Below are 12,787 nucleotides of genomic sequence, written 5' to 3'. Positions count from 1 at the left end.
CAGTCACACAATGTTCTGGAGAATGTTGGTTGTAGAATCTTACGGAGAATGTTGTCTAAAGAATATTTTGGGGAATATCAGTGAGCGAATTTCCCATGGCAATACCTTGATGATTTGTTCTCAGATTTTTTTTCCGAATTTATGGGTGCAATTCCTTTATCATAGAACAAAGCAAATTAAAACCAAACTCGTCTGGATTTTCACTTCTCAATATCCGTCACCCTGCAGCCATTTTAATTAAATCATATTATTTTCCCTCAGTGTGTCCATTCAATTCCTCAATGTTCTCGAGAATAAAATACATATTCTAATTGATTGGCTTTCATTCCACTTTTTAACCCATTATCCTCTGCTCCATTGTTGCCATTAATCTGTATTTTGACTATTCAGGAAACAATCTGACACCGTCATGCTCACAAAATCAGACCTGTTCGGTAATGTTTCATTAAGCCCCATCACCATACTGTCCCACCTGCAGGAGAGACCTATCAGTGTTGGTGGCACTGTGGTATACAGACAAGAAATGAATTACCCTGGAATTCGTCAACAATGATTGTAAAGCTCAGGAAATTTCATATTAAGTGCTCAAAAGCAGTGAAGAAAATCGCTTGATGATGGATATCTACTACCACACATACGACACCTCAGTGATGAATAAATTCTCCCCGAGGATGAAACCATGTCGAAGAAAGCACTGAGGGTGACATGCACAGAGAGCAGTCTCTGCGTATCGGACTTGAATTTCAATCGACAAGATTGTATGCACAGACCCACCACAGGCCGAATGCAGGGCGGAGTCTCACGTACACAGTAGACAGACTTCAGGAAGTAATGAGTGAACCAACAAGAGGGAAGCATTCTCACCAAACCTCTTTTCGCAGATTTATTCGACCCCAACAGTATCTGCAAGAGACTGAGCACACAGTCCTGGCGAATGTAAAGTATCCACCTGATTATTGAAGATACCGTCCACTGTGATTTGTGACACTACCTCCTGAGAAGTAGGACGTAATTCAAGTGGAGCAAACAAATCGAAACTGGACACCCAAAAGACACTGTGAGTCATCAACACCTGCAACCTTCCTGCCATCATAAAGTTGGATGTAGGCTGTTCACTGATAATTCTAAAATGTCCAAACCATTCAGAACGGCTACTATACTGAAGCAGTCTATTCAAGACATCAAGTGTTGAAAACCTGAACCTGTGGGCGGCACGGTGGCACAGTGGTTAGCATGCTTCCTCATAGCGCGAGAGACCCGCCAGACAATTGAACTCCACACAAGCGACTGGCTGTGTGGAGTTTGCACGTTCTCCCTGTGTCTACGTGGGTTTCCTCCGCGTGCTCCGGCTTCCTCCCACAATCCAAAAATGTGCAGGTTAGGTGAATTGGCCATGTTAAATTCGCCCATAGTGTTAGATAAGTGGTAAATGGAGGGGAATGGTATAGGTCGGTGTGGACTTGTAGGGCCGAAGGGCCTGTTTCCATACTGTATGCAATCTAAAAAGATCATTCAGAATTTCAAGCCAGAGACTCAGCAATTGGAGTAGATGTTTTAAACTGTCACACATCTTACACAGTAAATGTAACGTTCAGCCATTCAAAGCTGTTACATCTGAGTACTGGGTGAATGAGTTATTTTGCCGGTAACAGTGAAAAATGAGAGATTAATAATCTTTATCAATTTACCAGTAACTAACGAGTTGTTTCATATTGGCTCAATCATGAACATAGCTGTCTAATATCATGGGGTTCCGGATTCGTGTGACTCTCTGGGTGGAGTTTCTATTATATCTGTGGCTGTATGGTCAACTGGGTGCCCTGGTCTTCAACCACAATACAAAGGTTTGCACATCAGATCGCTAGGCAATGGTATGTCATCCATAGTGTGTAGGGATGTGCCGGGTAGGTGCATTTGTCATGGGAAATTCAGGGTTACGGGGTGACTGAATTATTTTCAGGTGGTCAGTATGACCTCGATGGGCCGAAATATATGCTTCCAGGTTTAAAGTATTTCATGGTTAACGCTGATTCAAGGGTCTCAATGATCAGTACCATGTCCTCAAATATATTCATCCTGTATCAACATTTTCAATAAGTTGCACAATGGTTTTCTAAATAAATTTGTCAACGACGCAAAAAAAAGGCAGGTAACTGAAATATCTTGTCACAAAGCTATTTTCTTAAAGCTTTTCGCTTTGACAAGAATACTGTGCCCTTGCTTTTTTTCAGAGGGATCGTAAACCGGGGGAAGCTCCGAACGCGCTGGTTTAGCACTGAGATGGAAAGCTTTATGAAAATGCCCTGTTCTTTTCATGTAAACAGAGGAGATATTAGGACAAAACGTTTATATGTTAGATTTGGCTCAAAGATAGATGACAGAATGTGGTGGTGGAGAGTTGCCTTTCAAACTGCAGGCCTGTGACCAGTGTAGGGCCACAAGGATCGGTGCTGAGTTCTCTACTTTTTGTCATTTACATAAATGATTTGGATACGAGCATTAGACGTACAGTTAGTAAGTTTGCAGATGACACAATAATTAGCAGTGTAGTGGACAGCGAAAAATGTTCCCTCAGATTACAACAGGATCAGGACCAGATGGGCCAATGGGCTGAGAAGTGGCAGATGGAGTTTAATTCAGATAAGTACGAGGTGCTGCATTTTGGGAAATCACATCTTAGCAGGACTTATACACTTAATTCCTGAAGAAGGGCTTATGCCCGAAACGTCGATTCTCCTGTCTCCTGGATGCTGCCTGACCTGCTGCGCTTTTCCAGCAACATATTTCCAGCTTATACACTTAATGGTAAGGTACAAGGGAGTGTTGCTGTACAAAGAGACATTGGGGCGCAGGTCCATAGTTCCTTGAAAGTGGAGTCGCAGGTAGATAGGATAGTGAAGAAGGCGTTTGGTATGCTTTCCTTTATTGGTCAGAGTATTGAGTACAGGAGTTGGGAGGTCATGTTGCGGCTGTACACAATATTCGTTAGGGCACTGCTGGAACATTGCGTGCAATTCTGGTCTCCTTCCTATCAGAAAGATCTTGTAAAACGTAATATATTCTAATCTAATCTAAATGAAGCGAACTGCAAAACAGTTAAACGTGGTTTATCGAAATAATAACTGGACAATGAGACTTACCAGGGACACCAACTATAGCCAGAATAGGATAATAAAAATACTGAATAATCAAAAGTGAAACTTTGATCCTTGATGTTAATGACCATTGATGATAATATGTTGAAAGATACCACACAGCCTCGTTTACACCCTTGTCCAATGTTGTAACATTCCAGTCGATTGTTCTGAGATTCTGATCCATTGTTATATCTTTCCAGTCAAGTGCTGTCAGCTTCTGATCTATCCTCCACATCTCTCTGGAGCTTTTGTTCCCTGTTAGTGCTGTATGAAATGCTCCGTTCTTATCATGTGATACAACATTGAACAGAAATCAGTTATAAATAAAAGTTGGAACCCTCCACTTGGATAATTAAAATCTATGGAGACTGACGGTAATCACAAGCTCCGAACAATCAGGTTCAATTAACCCCTTCCTTACATGTCTGTTCATATCAGAATAAAAGGGAATACTTACTTAGTTTGGAAGGATTGGATGAGAATTTCAGAGAATTGAAACATATATCTTTCAAACATTTTAATTTTTCATTCTAGTATGTGGGATTACAGAGACAGAAATGTGTTGCTGGAAAAGCGCAGCAGGTCAGGCAGCATCTAGGGAACAGGAGAATCGACGTTCCTGAAGAAGGGCTAATGCCCGAAACGTCGATTCTCCTGTTCCCTAGATGCTGCCTGATCTGCTGCGCTTTTCCAGCAACACATTTCCATCTCTGATCTCCAGCATCTGCAGACCTCACTTTCTCCTCAAAAACAGAGACAACAATGCAAAGTTGTATATGTCCCATTCTGAAAAATGAGACTGACTATATAAAATGGCTAGAAGTAAAATTTCTAAGCAAAAAAGATCACAATATTTGACCCTCGTTGACTTTGTGTAATGCTGTTCCTATTTTAAGTGCTGCATTATTAAATCCTTTCACAGCTTTGAAACAACGTTCAGAGCATTGAGGCTTTTACTCCGGAACATGAGGAAACATTCTATACCTATATGCCTGCTCTCGAGTGGTGCGAGGAGGCCATTCAGCCCACTACTGCCAATTGGGACTTGAAAAGGCAGAAAGTTGGATGTTGTCACATTTTGGAAAGGGAGCCATTCAACACATAAAGAAGTGTTCCCAAAGCTCTACGAGGACTCACTGTGAGGCCACCTACAATACATTTTGCTGTTTGCGTTTTTGTATCTGGGAAGGAAGGGGTCTCCATCTGATACAATTTAATGGCGGTTCAAAAAACACGGGTTTCCGCTTCATTTTCTCTCTCATGACTGTTTCAGTTCATCAGGAGCAGGGCATTCAGCATCTGTAGTCAGTTGCACAGTAAAATAAATAGACCATTCAGCGTCGCAAGACTGTTACAGAGGGACAAGAGGAAACCATTCAGTGTCTCGAGTATGTCACAGTGGGATAGGATGAGACCATTCAGACTCTCGAATTTGTAACTGGGACATGAGGAGGCAAGTCAGTCTTTGCAGACTGTAACAGAGGAACAGGATGACGTCATTCAGATTCTGAACCCCGTTACAAAGGGACAGGAAAATGTTATCCAGCTTATTAAATCTGTGAAACAAGCTTATTTACTTGTGCAATAATGAGAAAAAACTCTAATGAATCACTCTAATTTTGATGATGTATAAAAACCAGAGAAAGGCAATAAAGGCTATAGGTAATGTGACGAGCAATAGAGTCCCTCAGTACCATTCCTGATGAACATCAGGAGACGATACAGCTATTCGATGCTATTGCTCAGGAGCAAGAGGAGGACATTCAGTTCATTAACCTGGTACACAGGAACAGGAGGGCGTCAGTTAAATGTTCCAGCTTGGTGACCACGAAAATCTGGAGACCCGTGAGCCTCCAGGAACATAATACCCACGAACTCGGAGAGAAATCATATTCCCAATGAATGTGACCACTGTGAGGCCACCTACAATACATTTTGCTGTTTGCGTTTTTGTATCTGGGAAGGAAGGGGTCTCCATCTGATACAATTTAATGGCGGTTCATAATACACGGGTTTCCGCTTCATTTTCTGTCTCATGACTGTTTCAGTTCGTCAGGAGCAGGGCATTCAGCATCTGTAGTCAGTTGCGCAGTAAAATAAATAGACCATTCAGCGTCGCAAGACTGTTACAGAGGAACAAGATGAAACCATTCAGTGTCTCGAGTATGTCACAGTGGGATAGGATGAGACCATTCAGACTCTCAAATTTGTAACTGGGACATGAGGAGGCAAGTCAGTCGTTGCAGACTGTAACAGAGGAACAGGATGACGTCATTCAGCCTCTGAACCCCGTTACAAAGGGACAGGAAAATGTTATCCAGCTTATTAAATCTGTGAAACAAGCTTATTTACTTGTGCAATAATGAGAAAAAAACTCTAATGAATCACTCTAATTTTGATGATGTATAAAAACCAGAGAAAGGCAATAAAGGCGAGAGGTAATGTGACGAGCAACAGAGTCCCTCAGTACCATTCCTGATGAGCATCAGGAGACGATACAGCTATTCGATGCTGTTGCTCAGGAGCAAGAGGAGGATATTCAGTTCATTAACCTGGTACACAGGAACAGGAGGGCGTCAGTTAAATGTTCCAGCTTGGTGACCACGAAAATCTGGAGACCCGTGAGCTTCCAGGAACATAATACCCACGAACTCGGAGAGAAATCATATTCCCAATGAATGTGACGTACTGGGAGAGAACGAGAATTGGTTTGTTGCAAACAGAAGAAAATGAATAGGTTTAAAGAACACGTTATTCAGTCTTGTTACAACATTGATGAAAAATCATATCTCTCCTCATTCCGGTCAACAGTGGTTTCACTCTCTGCAGCCACTGCTCCATTTGTTGGTCATATCACTGACACGGATGTTGTAACTATAATCACCTGAAACCCCAAACTCCAGGAAACCATCCCCAGTATCTCTACAAACTTTCAAATACCAGAATTAAGTCAAACACCACTCGACTACAGGATCTAATCCTCACCTAAATAAACAATCATCGAGTGATGCCTCACGTGACAGAGCACATGATCAGCAGAGCAAGTGACGTCAACAGAATTTCAGTGGACAGGATTGGAACACGGCACAAAGATGTGCCTCAAAGCTTCTGAAACCAGCTATTTAACATTCACGACCGCACACGACGCTGGGAAGCGAGAGAAAGCGTGAGCCATGCATTTAGACAACATCTGAGATTCTTAAAAGTGGAACCCGATGTTCCAGAGTGAGCCATACCTAGGTCAAGAGAAAAATACAGAATGTTAAAACTGAACAATTACTTAATGGAAAACAAGTAGCTGACATTTGGGATAGATACTGGAATTGTACGACGTGGAGAAGGCAATGTTTGGAGTTCCAATTGTGAGAAGGAGAATATGAAAAAAAGACATTACCACATCAGCTGAGGTGGTTAGATATGTCACATTCGCCAACCACCTCTCATAAACAGCAGAAGGTGATGGCTGCAGATGCTGGAGAATCAGAATTGGGAAATGGCGCTAGAAAAGCACACACGGTCAGGCAACGTCCAATGTGCAGGAAAGTCAACGTATTGGGAATACGTCATTCATCAGAAATATCGTGGGGGCGGGGTGAGGTTGAACGGTAGGTTGGCGGGGAGGATGGTCCGGATAGATAGGAAGGAAAATGGGCAGGTCAGAAAGCTCAAGAATGCAGTGCCAAGTTGGAGGATTGGATCTGGATAGACAAACGTTGTCCGAGTCATTTGAGTACCTGCTGGATCCATGTTGGGTGGCGCCCCACGTATAATATTCGGATCCATCTCGACACTCCTACACGTCTTTCATTGGCTGCTATGGCAGGGTTGTGTGTCCGACTTTGTCTTGAATGTTGGGGAATTACAGACAATCGTATGGTGAAAGTTTAGCTGTTGTTTAAAGGTGATGGGTGAAGGCGTAGGAAAGTGTTGACGAGGTGCTCATGCTCATGGATAATGTGTTGCAGGCTGCAAAGAGCTAGAGCTGTTCACTCTCAGTTGGTGAACACTTCAACAATTATGGACATTCGGCCTCGGTTCTTCGGGTGATCATCCTCAAAGGCGGACTTCGAGACAGGCAACAATGCAGATTCACCAAGTAGGCATGAGATCGGCTTCAATCGGGACCTTGTGTTCATGTCTCACTACAGGTGACCCCACTGCACTGTACATTCTCCTTCAAATATACACACTCACACAAGCACCCGGAAGAACCAGACTGGCTAAAGTCTGGAATACCTACAGACTCTAACATCAAACCTTTAATGCGTTGTCTGAGCTAAAATGTCACCTTTTCACGCTAAACCTTAAGTTAACTCTGGAATGTGAGTTTAATGAATATTTGGAAATTACATATTAATAAATGGAAACCTGCAAAACTTTTTGAAAGGTGAAAGATGTAACAACAATGTAGGTTGTTTCAATATGTTGCATCCGTGAATGACATTAACATATTTTCCTATAAATTTTATGTTTAATGATCCTACTCCACTTGAAGCAGCGCTCTGAAAGCTTGTGCTTGCAACTCAATCAGTTGGACTATAATATTGTGTCATGTGATTTTTAACTTTGCCTGTTCACTGGGGAGACAGGATTCCAGCTCACAGAACAGTTCAGGGAACATCTCTGAGACACTTGCATGAAAGAATCCAGCCACCCTGTGGCCGACCACTTCAACACCCCCTCCGCCAAGGTCATGCCATTCCTGGAATTCCTGCACCGACAAATCCAAGCCTAAACCGGGACCTTGAGTTCATGTCGCATACAAGTGGCCATACCACACTATATTCTCTCTCATACACACACTCACGGAAGTAAACATAAACTCACTGTCTTACATACACGATCACACACAGACATACAGACGCTCTTTCCGACCCGCACTCTCTCTCATGCAAAGACACAGTCAGCCCCAAGGGTCGCACCCATGTGCACACCTCCACATAGGCCAGTACTCCATCGTGCACACAAACACACTCTATCAAGCACGCACGCACAATCACAGGCACACACACACACACACACACGTTCTCAATCTCTCTATATGCCTCACATGCATGTTGAATGACGTGGGCCTCATCTTACACCATGGTAGCCGACAACAACATGGCGTCAACGTCGAATTTGCTCTCCCCCGACCTCAACCCAGATCCAATCCTATAACTCGGCAGTGTGCTCTTGAAATGACATATCTGTCTATTTTAATACCAACTATCTGCACAATGATGCTCTCTGACCTATCACCATCTCCCCACGCTAGCGTCTACTACTGACTTCCCAGCTCCCTTTCCCCAGAACCACACCCAAACTCCTGTTCATCTTTATCTTTCAAGCACAATCATTCCCCCACAACACATATTCCTGATGAAGGGATAATATTCGAAATATTGATTCGACTCGTCCTTGGATGCTGCCTGACCCGCTGTGCTTTTCTGGCGCCATACTTTTCAAACTCACAGAAACAGCCCAGTTTTCAGAAACAAGGTGAGATAGTTGTTGAGCAACGAGCGCTGAATAGAAGCTAGTATACCGTCCAAATGATTTTCGCAATCTGTACATGATTAATAATTGTAGAGAGTTGTGCAGACCACACCTTCGCGTCAATCTCTATACTCGAACTGGAATTGTTATCGCATTTGAGAATTTGTGCTGATCACTGCCATGCATGGATGTCGAAATCAGCGGTTCTAATATGTCTCCAGCATAGGAAAGGTTGCAGAACACAGTAGCTTGTCCAGACAGCTCTCCCGATTCTGTAAGCACCTGCTGTCCCGATACAGATCCCCATCTCTGCAAACCCCATGTACATAATCCTTCCTGATCTGTGGAAACATTTCCAGCAATCCCTAACTTTGTAATCTCTTCCAGGTATCTCGAACATTCATGTGCCCCTTCAAATCTCCCAGTCTCTGAAACCTCCAGCAGCTGCTTCAACCCTCTGTTAGATTCTGCAAGAAAAGTCACATCCTTTTCAGCAGAACCTCCTCCTATTAATTTCCTGCAGCACCAATGTAAGCTTTCCTTTCGGTTTTCTGCAAGGCCTCTGTCTCAACATCCTCCACCCAGACGTGCTTTGCTAGCTCTAACCGCTTCCAAAAAAAACAATCTGCCTGTACACCTGTGAGATTCTCCCACAGGATCAAGGGTTATTTGAAACGGGCGCTCTGCAGGTTTGGAGGATGCTGTAAATGCATGAATGTTTGTAGAGGTTATAGAATGTACAGAGGAAGGAAGAGTTATCGAATATAAAAACATGTTATAGAGATTGGCAATTTGAAGTCACAGAGGGACGAATCTGAAATTCACCTTTTGGCTGTCAGTTTCAAGAAAAATGCTAAAGAGCTGCAAATGCGAAGGCACATTGTTGAGTCTTGAATCCGTCTGTTCTGACTGTCGAACTGTAATAGGTACCAGGGGCTGATTCTGCACAGGCTGATGAGAAAGTGTATAGTGTTTATGATCGAACATTGGAGCTCAGTTTCAATATAAGTGACATTCAGACAAGAGACGGAATTTGGGATCATTCTGATCTCATTGTGAGACACGCTTTCCAGAATAGGTATGGGTAAGTATAAAGCGCTGTGGCTTGTTCAGTTCTGAATGTAATTTCCTATTCTGTAATTAGGTTTCGATGTGATTCTGAACTGAAACAATTAAAACAGAAATTACTCGCCACAACAAAAACTCCCAGATGTCATTACTTAACCAACGGTCAACTCAACAGAGCGGCAGATCAGAATAAGTGATCACTTCCTGAGATGCTACAACTGAAAATGCAAAGAAATAGTCGTATCGGCTGCTAAGAATGGAAGGCACAACATTGACCATAAGCTGTGCAGATGGATATTTCGCTTCCCTTTTCATAGTGTCGTCTAAATTTATCGGCCTCATGTACATGATTGTCATGCCCCTTTCTAGTGGAGACAAGCAAACAGTTAAGTCATGTCATACATTGTCCAAGTATAATTTTCGTCAGATTTCATGGAGGATTTCTCTCCATAATCCTCGTGTACGCAAAATATTGATCTGGCTGGTCCAGTTCCGTTTTTTACTTCAAACAAAAACTATAACTATCCTTGTCTTTATAATCTCTTGCAGCCCCTAGAACAATATATGTCCCTGGAATGTACCCAGCGTTCACACACCTTCTATCTCTGTAACGTCTTTTGTGCCCTACAGCCATCCTGGTCTCCAGCTGTCATCCCTGAATTGCTTTCTAACTTTTCAAAAAGTCAAACGAAATGATAACTTTAAATATTACGAACCAGTTTAGATGTAGTTGTTATTCTGGAGATGTCCATGCAGTGTGACCAATACTGAGAACTGGGGATTCAAGAGATTTCACCATTTAGACATGAAAGATTAATAGGCCAACATGCTAAAGTAGCATTGTGTATAAAAGTATGGGATAAGTGTTATTGCGTTACGAATAACTTTACCCATGGTTACTTTATGCCCTCTCCCCTCACCCCTGCATATTGATGGCATCAGGTATTGGTAACCTTTGAAAACTTCATAAAATAACACAACGTAAATGAGATCACTCTGCACTTTGTCTGCGTTGGAAAAAAAAAACCGCTACTTTTTTTTGCAAAGCCGTTGTTCTGAAATCCTGGAGACGATAGGACTTCAGGTACAGATCTCGGCAGTACTTTTAAAATAAAATTTTGAGAGTTTCTGCCTCTACTCCGCTTCCATGTGTGACTTCCAAATCCCTACCATACCCTGGATGAAATAACATCTTTCAAAATTCTTTTTCTCTTAATTAATCAATAAATATCAATTGCTGGTAACTGCTCTCTACAAAGGACCATGATGTTCTATAACTCTCTACCAGGTCACTGATAATATGTGCACCTGAATCAAGTCTGCTCTCAGCATTCTCCGTTCCAATCTTTCCACAGAAATGAACTTTCACATTCACAGTGTAACGACCCTCGTCTGCACACCCTGCAGTCCAATTCCATATTTCCATATGATGGGGTCGACAGAACTGCACACAGTACACAAGCTGTTACTGACCTCATTATTTATCCGTCCCAGCATACGTTCCGGCTCTCATAACGTCATTGCGTCATGGAGATGAACAGCACGAAAGGGGACTCTTTAGTCCAACTCCTCCACACCGACCACATGTCTCAGCCTAATCTCATCCCGCATGTCAGCATTGGATCAATAACCGTCCAAAACTTTCCTATTCACATTGCGATCTGGATGTTGAAATTGTGTCATTGTACCAGTCTACACGACTTACCTTGGCAACTTATTCCATACACGCATCACCTCTGTGTGAAAAAATATGCCCTTTGTCTCTTTACTCTATCTGAGCCCCTCATGATTTTAAAAACCTCTCTAAGGTCACCGCTCAGTCCCCAACGATCCACGGAACACATTCGCAGCCTATTCAACCTTCCTTAAGCCACGAATACTCCAACTCTCTAAACTATCTTGCATATCTTTTCTGAACCCTTTCAATTTTCACAACATCATTTTGGAAGGAAGCAGACCAGAATTGTATGTTTGGCTGATCAAGGAAATAATACCATTTGCTGCCTTAACGAGATTATTGATGCCTCCAACTACTTTCAGGGATCTGCTGACACTGAATGTACTCTCGTTTATTGTACATTCCTCTTTAAGGTTGATGTCGTGAAATGTCTTGTCATTCACCTCTCTGGGCTGTTGCTCCCTTGACCTGAAACCGATCATTTCTCTTTTTAGACAGTCTGCCATGTGATCTTTTGTCAAATCCAAGTACGACACACCGAGTGACATGCCTACTGTGAACCGACAGAGTCACATTAATTATGCACGATCTTCCTTGAACAAATCCAGGTCGACGATTCTGGAGTCCCTGGAACTTCCTCAGTGACCGTTTTTCCTGCGCCTCAGAGTTCCAGCCTCGACATATTCAGTCAGTCCCATGCTCGACATTAAATAATGTCACGGTGTTAACCATTCCTCAGTCCTTGGGTACCATCCCTGTATCCAGTAAGTATTGGATAATGATGGCCAGTATCAGGCGGAGGAAATTTCTCAGGCATCTTTTAACAGCCTGGAGCGTTATGTTAGCACCTATTAAAGATGTGAATCTTTTTTCTAACACCCCCCTTCCATAAGTTTGTAACTCCCAATATTTCACATCTCCCTATTTTGTTACAGACAGACAGAGGCCTCAATCATTTTATGATTTGATCAATTCTCGTTTTATTTGAGTTTCATGGAGGGTTTCTCTCCACAATTATAATTTTGTCATTACACCATCAGCAATCTACAACATTGCCTACCTTCTCAGCCCACGTGGTCTTCCTCTCATCTGACACAAGCGCAATGATTGTTCTCTTTTTCATGACAACTGTCAGTGCCTGGATAATCGAAAATGAATTGATTTCCCTGTAATAGGTAGCACCGTTAAAACGTCATAGCACTCTTAGATTGTCAATCTGAAATTACCCTGGACATGGCAGAGGGGTTAAATTTGGCGTCCCACTTTGAGGTTCTGGTGGATGGCCTGGTGCAGAAGAGGAGCATTGTCTTCGTCAGGACTGACAGTGGAGGGCATGATATCAAACCCTATCAGTTTTGTCTGCGATTGAACGCTGGATCAATGACGTGCCAGCCTCGTGAGTGAATGCCCAGTAGTGCTGGATGGC

This window comes from Chiloscyllium plagiosum, unplaced genomic scaffold (assembly GCF_004010195.1).
Source record: "Chiloscyllium plagiosum isolate BGI_BamShark_2017 unplaced genomic scaffold, ASM401019v2 scaf_7322, whole genome shotgun sequence".
Lineage (NCBI taxonomy): Eukaryota > Metazoa > Chordata > Chondrichthyes > Orectolobiformes > Hemiscylliidae > Chiloscyllium > Chiloscyllium plagiosum.
Note: the sequence above shows the minus strand (reverse complement) of the source record.